The sequence below is a fragment of the Taudactylus pleione genome, unplaced genomic scaffold, assembly GCF_031769625.1.
Source record: "Taudactylus pleione unplaced genomic scaffold, aTauple2 ptg000050l, whole genome shotgun sequence".
In the NCBI taxonomy this organism is placed as follows: Eukaryota; Metazoa; Chordata; class Amphibia; order Anura; family Myobatrachidae; genus Taudactylus; species Taudactylus pleione.
Window position 1 is genome coordinate 2,905,001 of NW_028284452.1, and position 12,500 is coordinate 2,917,500.

The 12,500-nt window shown below is 32.2% G+C and overlaps 9 non-coding genes across 9 annotated transcripts; all 9 read right to left on the reverse strand.

Annotated features, from left to right (window-relative positions):
• Positions 1 to 535: 535 nt before the first annotated feature.
• Positions 536 to 617, reverse strand: TRNAS-AGA (transfer RNA serine (anticodon AGA)). Its single transcript has one exon. It is a non-coding gene; the product is annotated as a tRNA-Ser (tRNA).
• Positions 618 to 1,724: 1,107 nt separating this feature from the next.
• TRNAS-AGA (transfer RNA serine (anticodon AGA)) lies at positions 1,725 to 1,806 on the reverse strand. Its single transcript has one exon. It is a non-coding gene; the product is annotated as a tRNA-Ser (tRNA).
• A 1,107-nt stretch (positions 1,807 to 2,913) lies between these two features.
• On the reverse strand, positions 2,914 to 2,995 carry TRNAS-AGA (transfer RNA serine (anticodon AGA)). Its single transcript has one exon. It is a non-coding gene; the product is annotated as a tRNA-Ser (tRNA).
• A 1,107-nt stretch (positions 2,996 to 4,102) lies between these two features.
• TRNAS-AGA (transfer RNA serine (anticodon AGA)) lies at positions 4,103 to 4,184 on the reverse strand. The gene has a single exon. It is a non-coding gene; the product is annotated as a tRNA-Ser (tRNA).
• Positions 4,185 to 5,649: 1,465 nt separating this feature from the next.
• On the reverse strand, positions 5,650 to 5,731 carry TRNAS-AGA (transfer RNA serine (anticodon AGA)). Its single transcript has one exon. It is a non-coding gene; the product is annotated as a tRNA-Ser (tRNA).
• A 1,107-nt stretch (positions 5,732 to 6,838) lies between these two features.
• On the reverse strand, positions 6,839 to 6,920 carry TRNAS-AGA (transfer RNA serine (anticodon AGA)). Its single transcript has one exon. It is a non-coding gene; the product is annotated as a tRNA-Ser (tRNA).
• A 1,465-nt stretch (positions 6,921 to 8,385) lies between these two features.
• Positions 8,386 to 8,467, reverse strand: TRNAS-AGA (transfer RNA serine (anticodon AGA)). The gene has a single exon. It is a non-coding gene; the product is annotated as a tRNA-Ser (tRNA).
• Positions 8,468 to 10,741: 2,274 nt separating this feature from the next.
• On the reverse strand, positions 10,742 to 10,823 carry TRNAS-AGA (transfer RNA serine (anticodon AGA)). The gene has a single exon. It is a non-coding gene; the product is annotated as a tRNA-Ser (tRNA).
• Positions 10,824 to 11,930: 1,107 nt separating this feature from the next.
• On the reverse strand, positions 11,931 to 12,012 carry TRNAS-AGA (transfer RNA serine (anticodon AGA)). Its single transcript has one exon. It is a non-coding gene; the product is annotated as a tRNA-Ser (tRNA).
• Between the last annotated feature and the right edge of the window lie 488 nt (positions 12,013 to 12,500).

The following is a 12,500-nucleotide window of genomic DNA, read 5'->3' on the forward strand; positions in this document are numbered from 1 at the left end:
ATATAGCTTTAAAACATCAACACTTTTTCACTTTTCAAATTTAGCTTGTTTTTTTAACTGTTTAATTGTTCAAGAAATAATGGAGCCCAAATATAGTCTTGCAGCAAACCAAAATATGGAAAACTAATTTCTTTATGTAAATTAAAATCAACTAATCAAAAATATGCCATATCAAAACACAATTTGTCTTGTATCTACTTTAGAACTCACAGATTAACAGATTAATCTCCTAACAATTTATGTTAATTTTGCACCTTCTAGTGTGCCAAATGTCTTTGATATTTTGCTAGATATACAAACATTTCTTTCAATGTTGACATTGAATATGCATTTCCAAATAAATAAAAGGTAATCAGTGTGGCTGCTAAGAGTGACTGGGCTTAGGCTCAATGAATGGAAGAAAATGTGTGAAAGATAAAAAAGAGAACAGACTGGCATCCCAAATATTTTGATGCACTAATGCCTGTTCTCACTCTTAGCATCACTAGCTGCAAGATTTGGTAAAATTTGAAGAAAAAGAAAACATCAATCTGCACGTAGTCAGCAGGATTTGAACCTACGCGGGGAGACCCCAATGGATTTCTAGTCCATCGCCTTAACCACTCGGCCACAACTACCTCACATGTGTTAAAGTGTTTATTTTAACATAATTAGGAGAAGGGTTTATGTTTTGCATGGTTTGCATGGTTTAGAATGTGTAAAATTACATAAATGGCCATCTAAGATAATCAAAAAAAATTGTTTCCTTCGAGCCGGAATTGAACCAGCGACCTAAGGATTGCTGTACCAAACTCCTCTACAGTCAGAAGTTTAACTTAAATTTGTTATTTTTCTATCATCTGGCAACAGCTAGTTTAGAAAGCAGTTTTCATAGATCTTCCATCTGTAGCCACATTTACATCAAGATTAGAGATACTTTAAAATATCAACACTTTTTCACTTTTCAAATTTAGCTTGTTTTTTTAAGTGTTTAATTGTTGAAGAAATAATGGGGCCCAAATATAATATTGCAGCAAAACAAAATATAGAAAAAGCTACGTTGCATATGTAAATTAAAATCAACTAATCAAAAATATGCCATATCAAAATCGTATCTACCTTAGAACTCACAAATTAACAGATTTATCTACTAACAATTGGGCTTAATTTTGCACATTCTAATGACCAAATGTATTTGATATTTTGCTAGATATAGCTTTAAAACATCAACACTTTTTCACTTTTCAAATTTAGCTTGTTTTTTTAACTGTTTAATTGTTCAAGAAATAATGGAGCCCAAATATAGTCTTGCAGCAAACCAAAATATGGAAAGCTAATTTCTTTATGTAAATTAAAATCAACTAATCAAAAATATACTATATCAAAACACAATTTGTCTTGTATCTACCTTAGAACTCACAGATTAACAGATTAATCTCCTAACAATTGATGTTAATTTTGCACCTTCTAGTGTGCCAAATGTCTTTGATATTTTGCTAGATATACAAACATTTCTTTCAATGTTGACATTGAATATGCATTTCCAAATAAATAAAAGGTAATCAGTGTGGCTGCTAAGAGTGACTGGGCTTAGGCTCAATGAATGGAAGAAAATGTGTGAAAGATAAAAAAGAGAACAGACTGGCATCCCAAATATTTTGATGCACTAATGCCTGTTCTCACTCTTAGCATCACTAGCTGCAAGATTTGGTAAAATTTGAAGAAAAAGAAAACATCAATCTGCACGTAGTCAGCAGGATTTGAACCTACGCGGGGAGACCCCAATGGATTTCTAGTCCATCGCCTTAACCACTCGGCCACAACTACCTCACATGTGTTAAAGTGTTTATTTTAACATAATTAGGAGAAGGGTTTATGTTTTGCATGGTTTGCATGGTTTAGAATGTGTAAAATTACATAAATGGCCATCTAAGATAATCAAAAAAAATTGTTTCCTTCGAGCCAGAATTGAACCAGCGACCTAAGGATTGCTGTACCAAACTCCTCTACAGTCAGAAGTTTAACTTAAATTTGTTATTTTTCTATCATCTGGCAACAGCTAGTTTAGAAAGCAGTTTTCATAGATCTTCCATCTGTAGCCACATTTACATCAAGATTAGAGATACTTTAAAATATCAACACTTTTTCACTTTTCAAATTTAGCTTGTTTTTTTAAGTGTTTAATTGTTGAAGAAATAATGGGGCCCAAATATAATATTGCAGCAAAACAAAATATAGAAAAAGCTACATTGCATATGTAAATTAAAATCAACTAATCAAAAATATGCCATATCAAAATCGTATCTACCTTAGAACTCACAAATTAACAGATTTATCTACTAACAATTGGGCTTAATTTTGCACATTATAATGACCAAATGTATTTGATATTTTGCTAGATATAGCTTTAAAACATCAACACTTTTTCACTTTTCAAATTTAGCTTGTTTTTTTAACTGTTTAATTGTTCAAGAAATAATGGAGCCCAAATATAGTCTTGCAGCAAACCAAAATATGGAAAACTAATTTCTTTATGTAAATTAAAATCAACTAATCAAAAATATGCCATATCAAAACACAATTTGTCTTGTATCTACTTTAGAACTCACAGATTAACAGATTAATCTCCTAACAATTGATGTTAATTTTGCACCTTCTAGTGTGCCAAATGTCTTTGATATTTTGCTAGATATACAAACATTTCTTTCAATGTTGACATTGAATATGCATTTCCAAATAAATAAAAGGTAATCAGTGTGGCTGCTAAGAGTGACTGGGCTTAGGCTCAATGAATGGAAGAAAATGTGTGAAAGATAAAAAATAGAACAGACTGGCATCCCAAATATTTTGATGCACTAATGCCTGTTCTCACTCTTAGCATCACTAGCTGCAAGATTTGGTAAAATTTGAAGAAAAAGAAAACATCAATCTGCACGTAGTCAGCAGGATTTGAACCTACGCGGGGAGACCCCAATGGATTTCTAGTCCATCGCCTTAACCACTCGGCCACAACTACCTCACATGTGTTAAAGTGTTTATTTTAACATAATTAGGAGAAGGGTTTATGTTTTGCATGGTTTGCATGGTTTAGAATGTGTAAAATTACATAAATGGCCATCTAAGATAATCAAAAAAAATTGTTTCCTTCGAGCCGGAATTGAACCAGCGACCTAAGGATTGCTGTACCAAACTCCTCTACAGTCAGAAGTTTAACTTAAATTTGTTATTTTTCTATCATCTGGCAACAGCTAGTTTAGAAAGCAGTTTTCATAGATCTTCCATCTGTAGCCACATTTACATCAAGATTAGAGATACTTTAAAATATCAACACTTTTTCACTTTTCAAATTTAGCTTGTTTTTTTAAGTGTTTAATTGTTGAAGAAATAATGGGGCCCAAATATAATATTGCAGCAAAACAAAATATAGAAAAAGCTACGTTGCATATGTAAATTAAAATCAACTAATCAAAAATATGCCATATCAAAATCGTATCTACCTTAGAACTCACAAATTAACAGATTTATCTACTAACAATTGGGCTTAATTTTGCACATTCTAATGACCAAATGTATTTGATATTTTGCTAGATATAGCTTTAAAACATCAACACTTTTTCACTTTTCAAATTTAGCTTGTTTTTTTAACTGTTTAATTGTTCAAGAAATAATGGAGCCCAAATATAGTCTTGCAGCAAACCAAAATATGGAAAGCTAATTTCTTTATGTAAATTAAAATCAACTAATCAAAAATATACTATATCAAAACACAATTTGTCTTGTATCTACCTTAGAACTCACAGATTAACAGATTAATCTCCTAACAATTGATGTTAATTTTGCACCTTCTAGTGTGCCAAATGTCTTTGATATTTTGCTAGATATACAAACATTTCTTTCAATGTTGACATTGAATATGCATTTCCAAATAAATAAAAGGTAATCAGTGTGGCTGCTAAGAGTGACTGGGCTTAGGCTCAATGAATGGAAGAAAATGTGTGAAAGATAAAAAAGAGAACAGACTGGCATCCCAAATATTTTGATGCACTAATGCCTGTTCTCACTCTTAGCATCACTAGCTGCAAGATTTGGTAAAATTTGAAGAAAAAGAAAACATCAATCTGCACGTAGTCAGCAGGATTTGAACCTACGCGGGGAGACCCCAATGGATTTCTAGTCCATCGCCTTAACCACTCGGCCACAACTACCTCACATGTGTTAAAGTGTTTATTTTAACATAATTAGGAGAAGGGTTTATGTTTTGCATGGTTTGCATGGTTTAGAATGTGTAAAATTACATAAATGGCCATCTAAGATAATCAAAAAAAATTGTTTCCTTCGAGCCGGAATTGAACCAGCGACCTAAGGATTGCTGTACCAAACTCCTCTACAGTCAGAAGTTTAACTTAAATTTGTTATTTTTCTATCATCTGGCAACAGCTAGTTTAGAAAGCAGTTTTCATAGATCTTCCATCTGTAGCCACATTTACATCAAGATTAGAGATACTTTAAAATATCAACACTTTTTCACTTTTCAAATTTAGCTTGTTTTTTTAAGTGTTTAATTGTTGAAGAAATAATGGGGCCCAAATATAATATTGCAGCAAAACAAAATATAGAAAAAGCTACGTTGCATATGTAAATTAAAATCAACTAATCAAAAATATGCCATATCAAAATCGTATCTACCTTAGAACTCACAAATTAACAGATTTATCTACTAACAATTGGGCTTAATTTTGCACATTCTAATGACCAAATGTATTTGATATTTTGCTAGATATAGCTTTAAAACATCAACACTTTTTCACTTTTCAAATTTAGCTTGTTTTTTTAACTGTTTAATTGTTCAAGAAATAATGGAGCCCAAATATAGTCTTGCAGCAAACCAAAATATGGAAAGCTAATTTCTTTATGTAAATTAAAATCAACTAATCAAAAATATACTATATCAAAACACAATTTGTCTTGTATCTACCTTAGAACTCACAGATTAACAGATTAATCTCCTAACAATTGATGTTAATTTTGCACCTTCTAGTGTGCCAAATGTCTTTGATATTTTGCTAGATATACAAACATTTCTTTCAATGTTGACATTGAATATGCATTTCCAAATAAATAAAAGGTAATCAGTGTGGCTGCTAAGAGTGACTGGGCTTAGGCTCAATGAATGGAAGAAAATGTGTGAAAGATAAAAAAGAGAACAGACTGGCATCCCAAATATTTTGATGCACTAATGCCTGTTCTCACTCTTATGGAGCGTACACACGGTCAGATTTGTCAGACTTGTCAGATTTGTCAGATGAACGATTGAACGATTAAACGATCTGAACGATTTGAACGATTTTACCAAAGTTTTGAACGATTTGAACGATTGAACGATTGAACGATTTTTGACTGCATTAAAATGAATGGAATCGTCCAAGTCTGACTGCAAACCCATCAGATGTCAGATATCGTTATCTGACAAACGGGAACGCGCATCGTTGATCGTCCATCGTTCAGGCATGTCAGATATGAACGATTTTCCTTCAGATATGAACGACTGAACGATTTTTAAATCGTTATCGTCCATATCTGAAGAAAAAATCTGATCGTGTGTATGCACCATTAGCATCACTAGCTGCAAGATTTGGTAAAATTTGAAGAAAAAGAAAACATCAATCTGCACGTAGTCAGCAGGATTTGAACCTACGCGGGGAGACCCCAATGGATTTCTAGTCCATCGCCTTAACCACTCGGCCACAACTACCTCACATGTGTTAAAGTGTTTATTTTAACATAATTAGGAGAAGGGTTTATGTTTTGCATGGTTTGCATGGTTTAGAATGTGTAAAATTACATAAATGGCCATCTAAGATAATCAAAAAAAATTGTTTCCTTCGAGCCGGAATTGAACCAGCGACCTAAGGATTGCTGTACCAAACTCCTCTACAGTCAGAAGTTTAACTTAAATTTGTTATTTTTCTATCATCTGGCAACAGCTAGTTTAGAAAGCAGTTTTCATAGATCTTCCATCTGTAGCCACATTTACATCAAGATTAGAGATACTTTAAAATATCAACACTTTTTCACTTTTCAAATTTAGCTTGTTTTTTTAAGTGTTTAATTGTTGAAGAAATAATGGGGCCCAAATATAATATTGCAGCAAAACAAAATATAGAAAAAGCTACGTTGCATATGTAAATTAAAATCAACTAATCAAAAATATGCCATATCAAAATCGTATCTACCTTAGAACTCACAAATTAACAGATTTATCTACTAACAATTGGGCTTAATTTTGCACATTCTAATGACCAAATGTATTTGATATTTTGCTAGATATAGCTTTAAAACATCAACACTTTTTCACTTTTCAAATTTAGCTTGTTTTTTTAACTGTTTAATTGTTCAAGAAATAATGGAGCCCAAATATAGTCTTGCAGCAAACCAAAATATGGAAAGCTAATTTCTTTATGTAAATTAAAATCAACTAATCAAAAATATACTATATCAAAACACAATTTGTCTTGTATCTACCGTAGAACTCACAGATTAACAGATTAATCTCCTAACAATTGATGTTAATTTTGCACCTTCTAGTGTGCCAAATGTCTTTGATATTTTGCTAGATATACAAACATTTCTTTCAATGTTGACATTGAATATGCATTTCCAAATAAATAAAAGGTAATCAGTGTGGCTGCTAAGAGTGACTGGGCTTAGGCTCAATGAATGGAAGAAAATGTGTGAAAGATAAAAAAGAGAACAGACTGGCATCCCAAATATTTTGATGCACTAATGCCTGTTCTCACTCTTAGCATCACTAGCTGCAAGATTTGGTAAAATTTGAAGAAAAAGAAAACATCAATCTGCACGTAGTCAGCAGGATTTGAACCTACGCGGGGAGACCCCAATGGATTTCTAGTCCATCGCCTTAACCACTCGGCCACAACTACCTCACATGTGTTAAAGTGTTTATTTTAACATAATTAGGAGAAGGGTTTATGTTTTGCATGGTTTGCATGGTTTAGAATGTGTAAAATTACATAAATGGCCATCTAAGATAATCAAAAAAAATTGTTTCCTTCGAGCCGGAATTGAACCAGCGACCTAAGGATTGCTGTACCAAACTCCTCTACAGTCAGAAGTTTAACTTAAATTTGTTATTTTTCTATCATCTGGCAACAGCTAGTTTAGAAAGCAGTTTTCATAGATCTTCCATCTGTAGCCACATTTACATCAAGATTAGAGATACTTTAAAATATCAACACTTTTTCACTTTTCAAATTTAGCTTGTTTTTTTAAGTGTTTAATTGTTGAAGAAATAATGGGGCCCAAATATAATATTGCAGCAAAACAAAATATAGAAAAAGCTACGTTGCATATGTAAATTAAAATCAACTAATCAAAAATATGCCATATCAAAATCATATCTACCTTAGAACTCACAAATTAACAGATTTATCTACTAACAATTGGGCTTAATTTTGCACATTCTAATGACCAAATGTATTTGATATTTTGCTAGATATAGCTTTAAAACATCAACACTTTTTCACTTTTCAAATTTAGCTTGTTTTTTTAACTGTTTAATTGTTCAAGAAATAATGGAGCCCAAATATAGTCTTGCAGCAAACCAAAATATGGAAAGCTAATTTCTTTATGTAAATTAAAATCAACTAATCAAAAATATACTATATCAAAACACAATTTGTCTTGTATCTACCTTAGAACTCACAGATTAACAGATTAATCTCCTAACAATTGATGTTAATTTTGCACCTTCTAGTGTGCCAAATGTCTTTGATATTTTGCTAGATATACAAACATTTCTTTCAATGTTGACATTGAATATGCATTTCCAAATAAATAAAAGGTAATCAGTGTGGCTGCTAAGAGTGACTGGGCTTAGGCTCAATGAATGGAAGAAAATGTGTGAAAGATAAAAAAGAGAACAGACTGGCATCCCAAATATTTTGATGCACTAATGCCTGTTCTCACTCTTATGGAGCGTACACACGGTCAGATTTGTCAGACTTGTCAGATTTGTCAGATGAACGATTGAACGATTAAACGATCTGAACGATTTGAACGATTTTACCAAAGTTTTGAACGATTTGAACGATTGAACGATTGAACGATTTTTGACTGCATTAAAATGAATGGAATCGTCCAAGTCTGACTGCAAACCCATCAGATGTCAGATATCGTTATCTGACAAACGGGAACGCGCATCGTTGATCGTCCATCGTTCAGGCATGTCAGATATGAACGATTTTCCTTCAGATATGAACGACTGAACGATTTTTAAATCGTTATCGTCCATATCTGAAGAAAAAATCTGATCGTGTGTATGCACCATTAGCATCACTAGCTGCAAGATTTGGTAAAATTTGAAGAAAAAGAAAACATCAATCTGCACGTAGTCAGCAGGATTTGAACCTACGCGGGGAGACCCCAATGGATTTCTAGTCCATCGCCTTAACCACTCGGCCACAACTACCTCACATGTGTTAAAGTGTTTATTTTAACATAATTAGGAGAAGGGTTTATGTTTTGCATGGTTTGCATGGTTTAGAATGTGTAAAATTACATAAATGGCCATCTAAGATAATCAAAAAAAATTGTTTCCTTCGAGCCGGAATTGAACCAGCGACCTAAGGATTGCTGTACCAAACTCCTCTACAGTCAGAAGTTTAACTTAAATTTGTTATTTTTCTATCATCTGGCAACAGCTAGTTTAGAAAGCAGTTTTCATAGATCTTCCATCTGTAGCCACATTTACATCAAGATTAGAGATACTTTAAAATATCAACACTTTTTCACTTTTCAAATTTAGCTTGTTTTTTTAAGTGTTTAATTGTTGAAGAAATAATGGGGCCCAAATATAATATTGCAGCAAAACAAAATATAGAAAAAGCTACGTTGCATATGTAAATTAAAATCAACTAATCAAAAATATGCCATATCAAAATCGTATCTACCTTAGAACTCACAAATTAACAGATTTATCTACTAACAATTGGGCTTAATTTTGCACATTCTAATGACCAAATGTATTTGATATTTTGCTAGATATAGCTTTAAAACATCAACACTTTTTCACTTTTCAAATTTAGCTTGTTTTTTTAACTGTTTAATTGTTCAAGAAATAATGGAGCCCAAATATAGTCTTGCAGCAAACCAAAATATGGAAAGCTAATTTCTTTATGTAAATTAAAATCAACTAATCAAAAATATACTATATCAAAACACAATTTGTCTTGTATCTACCGTAGAACTCACAGATTAACAGATTAATCTCCTAACAATTGATGTTAATTTTGCACCTTCTAGTGTGCCAAATGTCTTTGATATTTTGCTAGATATACAAACATTTCTTTCAATGTTGACATTGAATATGCATTTCCAAATAAATAAAAGGTAATCAGTGTGGCTGCTAAGAGTGACTGGGCTTAGGCTCAATGAATGGAAGAAAATGTGTGAAAGATAAAAAAGAGAACAGACTGGCATCCCAAATATTTTGATGCACTAATGCCTGTTCTCACTCTTAGCATCACTAGCTGCAAGATTTGGTAAAATTTGAAGAAAAAGAAAACATCAATCTGCACGTAGTCAGCAGGATTTGAACCTACGCGGGGAGACCTCTACAGTCCTCCGCTCTACCAGCTGAGCTATCGAAGGTTCCCTATAGAAATCATCTACACTATATCTGATGGAGTGGACATGTAAAACTTTTCACTATCTAAAACTTACCCAATAAAGTAATTAAACTAGACAAAAGTTATTTATATGTTTATTCCTGTTTTGCATAAGCATCACAAATAATCATGCTTAATGATTTGCTAAATATCACCAGAAGTTTAACTTAAATTTGTTATTTTTCTATCATCTGGCAACAGCTAGTTTAGAAAGCAGTTTTCATAGATCTTCCATCTGTAGCCACATTTACATCAAGATTAGAGATACTTTAAAATATCAACACTTTTTCACTTTTCAAATTTAGCTTGTTTTTTTAAGTGTTTAATTGTTGAAGAAATAATGGGGCCCAAATATAATATAGCAGCAAAACAAAATATAGAAAAAGCTACATTGCATATGTAAATTAAAATCAACTAATCAAAAATATGCCATATCAAAATCGTATCTACCTTAGAACTCACAAATTAACAGATTTATCTACTAACAATTGGGCTTAATTTTGCACATTATAATGACCAAATGTATTTGATATTTTGCTAGATATAGCTTTAAAACATCAACACTTTTTCACTTTTCAAATTTAGCTTGTTTTTTTAACTGTTTAATTGTTCAAGAAATAATGGAGCCCAAATATAGTCTTGCAGCAAACCAAAATATGGAAAACTAATTTCTTTATGTAAATTAAAATCAACTAATCAAAAATATGCCATATCAAAACACAATTTGTCTTGTATCTACTTTAGAACTCACAGATTAACAGATTAATCTCCTAACAATTGATGTTAATTTTGCACCTTCTAGTGTGCCAAATGTCTTTGATATTTTGCTAGATATACAAACATTTCTTTCAATGTTGACATTGAATATGCATTTCCAAATAAATAAAAGGTAATCAGTGTGGCTGCTAAGAGTGACTGGGCTTAGGCTCAATGAATGGAAGAAAATGTGTGAAAGATAAAAAAGAGAACAGACTGGCATCCCAAATATTTTGATGCACTAATGCCTGTTCTCACTCTTAGCATCACTAGCTGCAAGATTTGGTAAAATTTGAAGAAAAAGAAAACATCAATCTGCACGTAGTCAGCAGGATTTGAACCTACGCGGGGAGACCCCAATGGATTTCTAGTCCATCGCCTTAACCACTCGGCCACAACTACCTCACATGTGTTAAAGTGTTTATTTTAACATAATTAGGAGAAGGGTTTATGTTTTGCATGGTTTGCATGGTTTAGAATGTGTAAAATTACATAAATGGCCATCTAAGATAATCAAAAAAAATTGTTTCCTTCGAGCCGGAATTGAACCAGCGACCTAAGGATTGCTGTACCAAACTCCTCTACAGTCAGAAGTTTAACTTAAATTTGTTATTTTTCTATCATCTGGCAACAGCTAGTTTAGAAAGCAGTTTTCATAGATCTTCCATCTGTAGCCACATTTACATCAAGATTAGAGATACTTTAAAATATCAACACTTTTTCACTTTTCAAATTTAGCTTGTTTTTTTAAGTGTTTAATTGTTGAAGAAATAATGGGGCCCAAATATAATATTGCAGCAAAACAAAATATAGAAAAAGCTACGTTGCATATGTAAATTAAAATCAACTAATCAAAAATATGCCATATCAAAATCGTATCTACCTTAGAACTCACAAATTAACAGATTTATCTACTAACAATTGGGCTTAATTTTGCACATTCTAATGACCAAATGTATTTGATATTTTGCTAGATATAGCTTTAAAACATCAACACTTTTTCACTTTTCAAATTTAGCTTGTTTTTTTAACTGTTTAATTGTTCAAGAAATAATGGAGCCCAAATATAGTCTTGCAGCAAACCAAAATATGGAAAGCTAATTTCTTTATGTAAATTAAAATCAACTAATCAAAAATATACTATATCAAAACACAATTTGTCTTGTATCTACCTTAGAACTCACAGATTAACAGATTAATCTCCTAACAATTGATGTTAATTTTGCACCTTCTAGTGTGCCAAATGTCTTTGATATTTTGCTAGATATACAAACATTTCTTTCAATGTTGACATTGAATATGCATTTCCAAATAAATAAAAGGTAATCAGTGTGGCTGCTAAGAGTGACTGGGCTTAGGCTCAATGAATGGAAGAAAATGTGTGAAAGATAAAAAAGAGAACAGACTGGCATCCCAAATATTTTGATGCACTAATGCCTGTTCTCACTCTTAGCATCACTAGCTGCAAGATTTGGTAAAATTTGAAGAAAAAGAAAACATCAATCTGCACGTAGTCAGCAGGATTTGAACCTACGCGGGGAGACCCCAATGGATTTCTAGTCCATCGCCTTAACCACTCGGCCACAACTACCTCACATGTGTTAAAGTGTTTATTTTAACATAATTAGGAGAAGGGTTTATGTTTTGCATGGTTTGCATGGTTTAGAATGTGTAAAATTACATAAATGGCCATCTAAGATAATCAAAAAAAATAGTTTCCTTCGAGCCAGAATTGAACCAGCGACCTAAGGATTGCTGTACCAAACTCCTCTACAGTCAGAAGTTTAACTTAAATTTGTTATTTTTCTATCATCTGGCAACAGCTAGTTTAGAAAGCAGTTTTCATAGATCTTCCATCTGTAGCCACATTTACATCAAGATTAGAGATACTTTAAAATATCAACACTTTTTCACTTTTCAAATTTAGCTTGTTTTTTTAAGTGTTTAATTGTTGAAGAAATAATGGGGCCCAAATATAATATTGCAGCAAAACAAAATATAGAAAAAGCTACATTGCATATGTAAATTAAAATCAACTAATCAAAAATATGCCATATCAAAATCGTATCTACCTTAGAA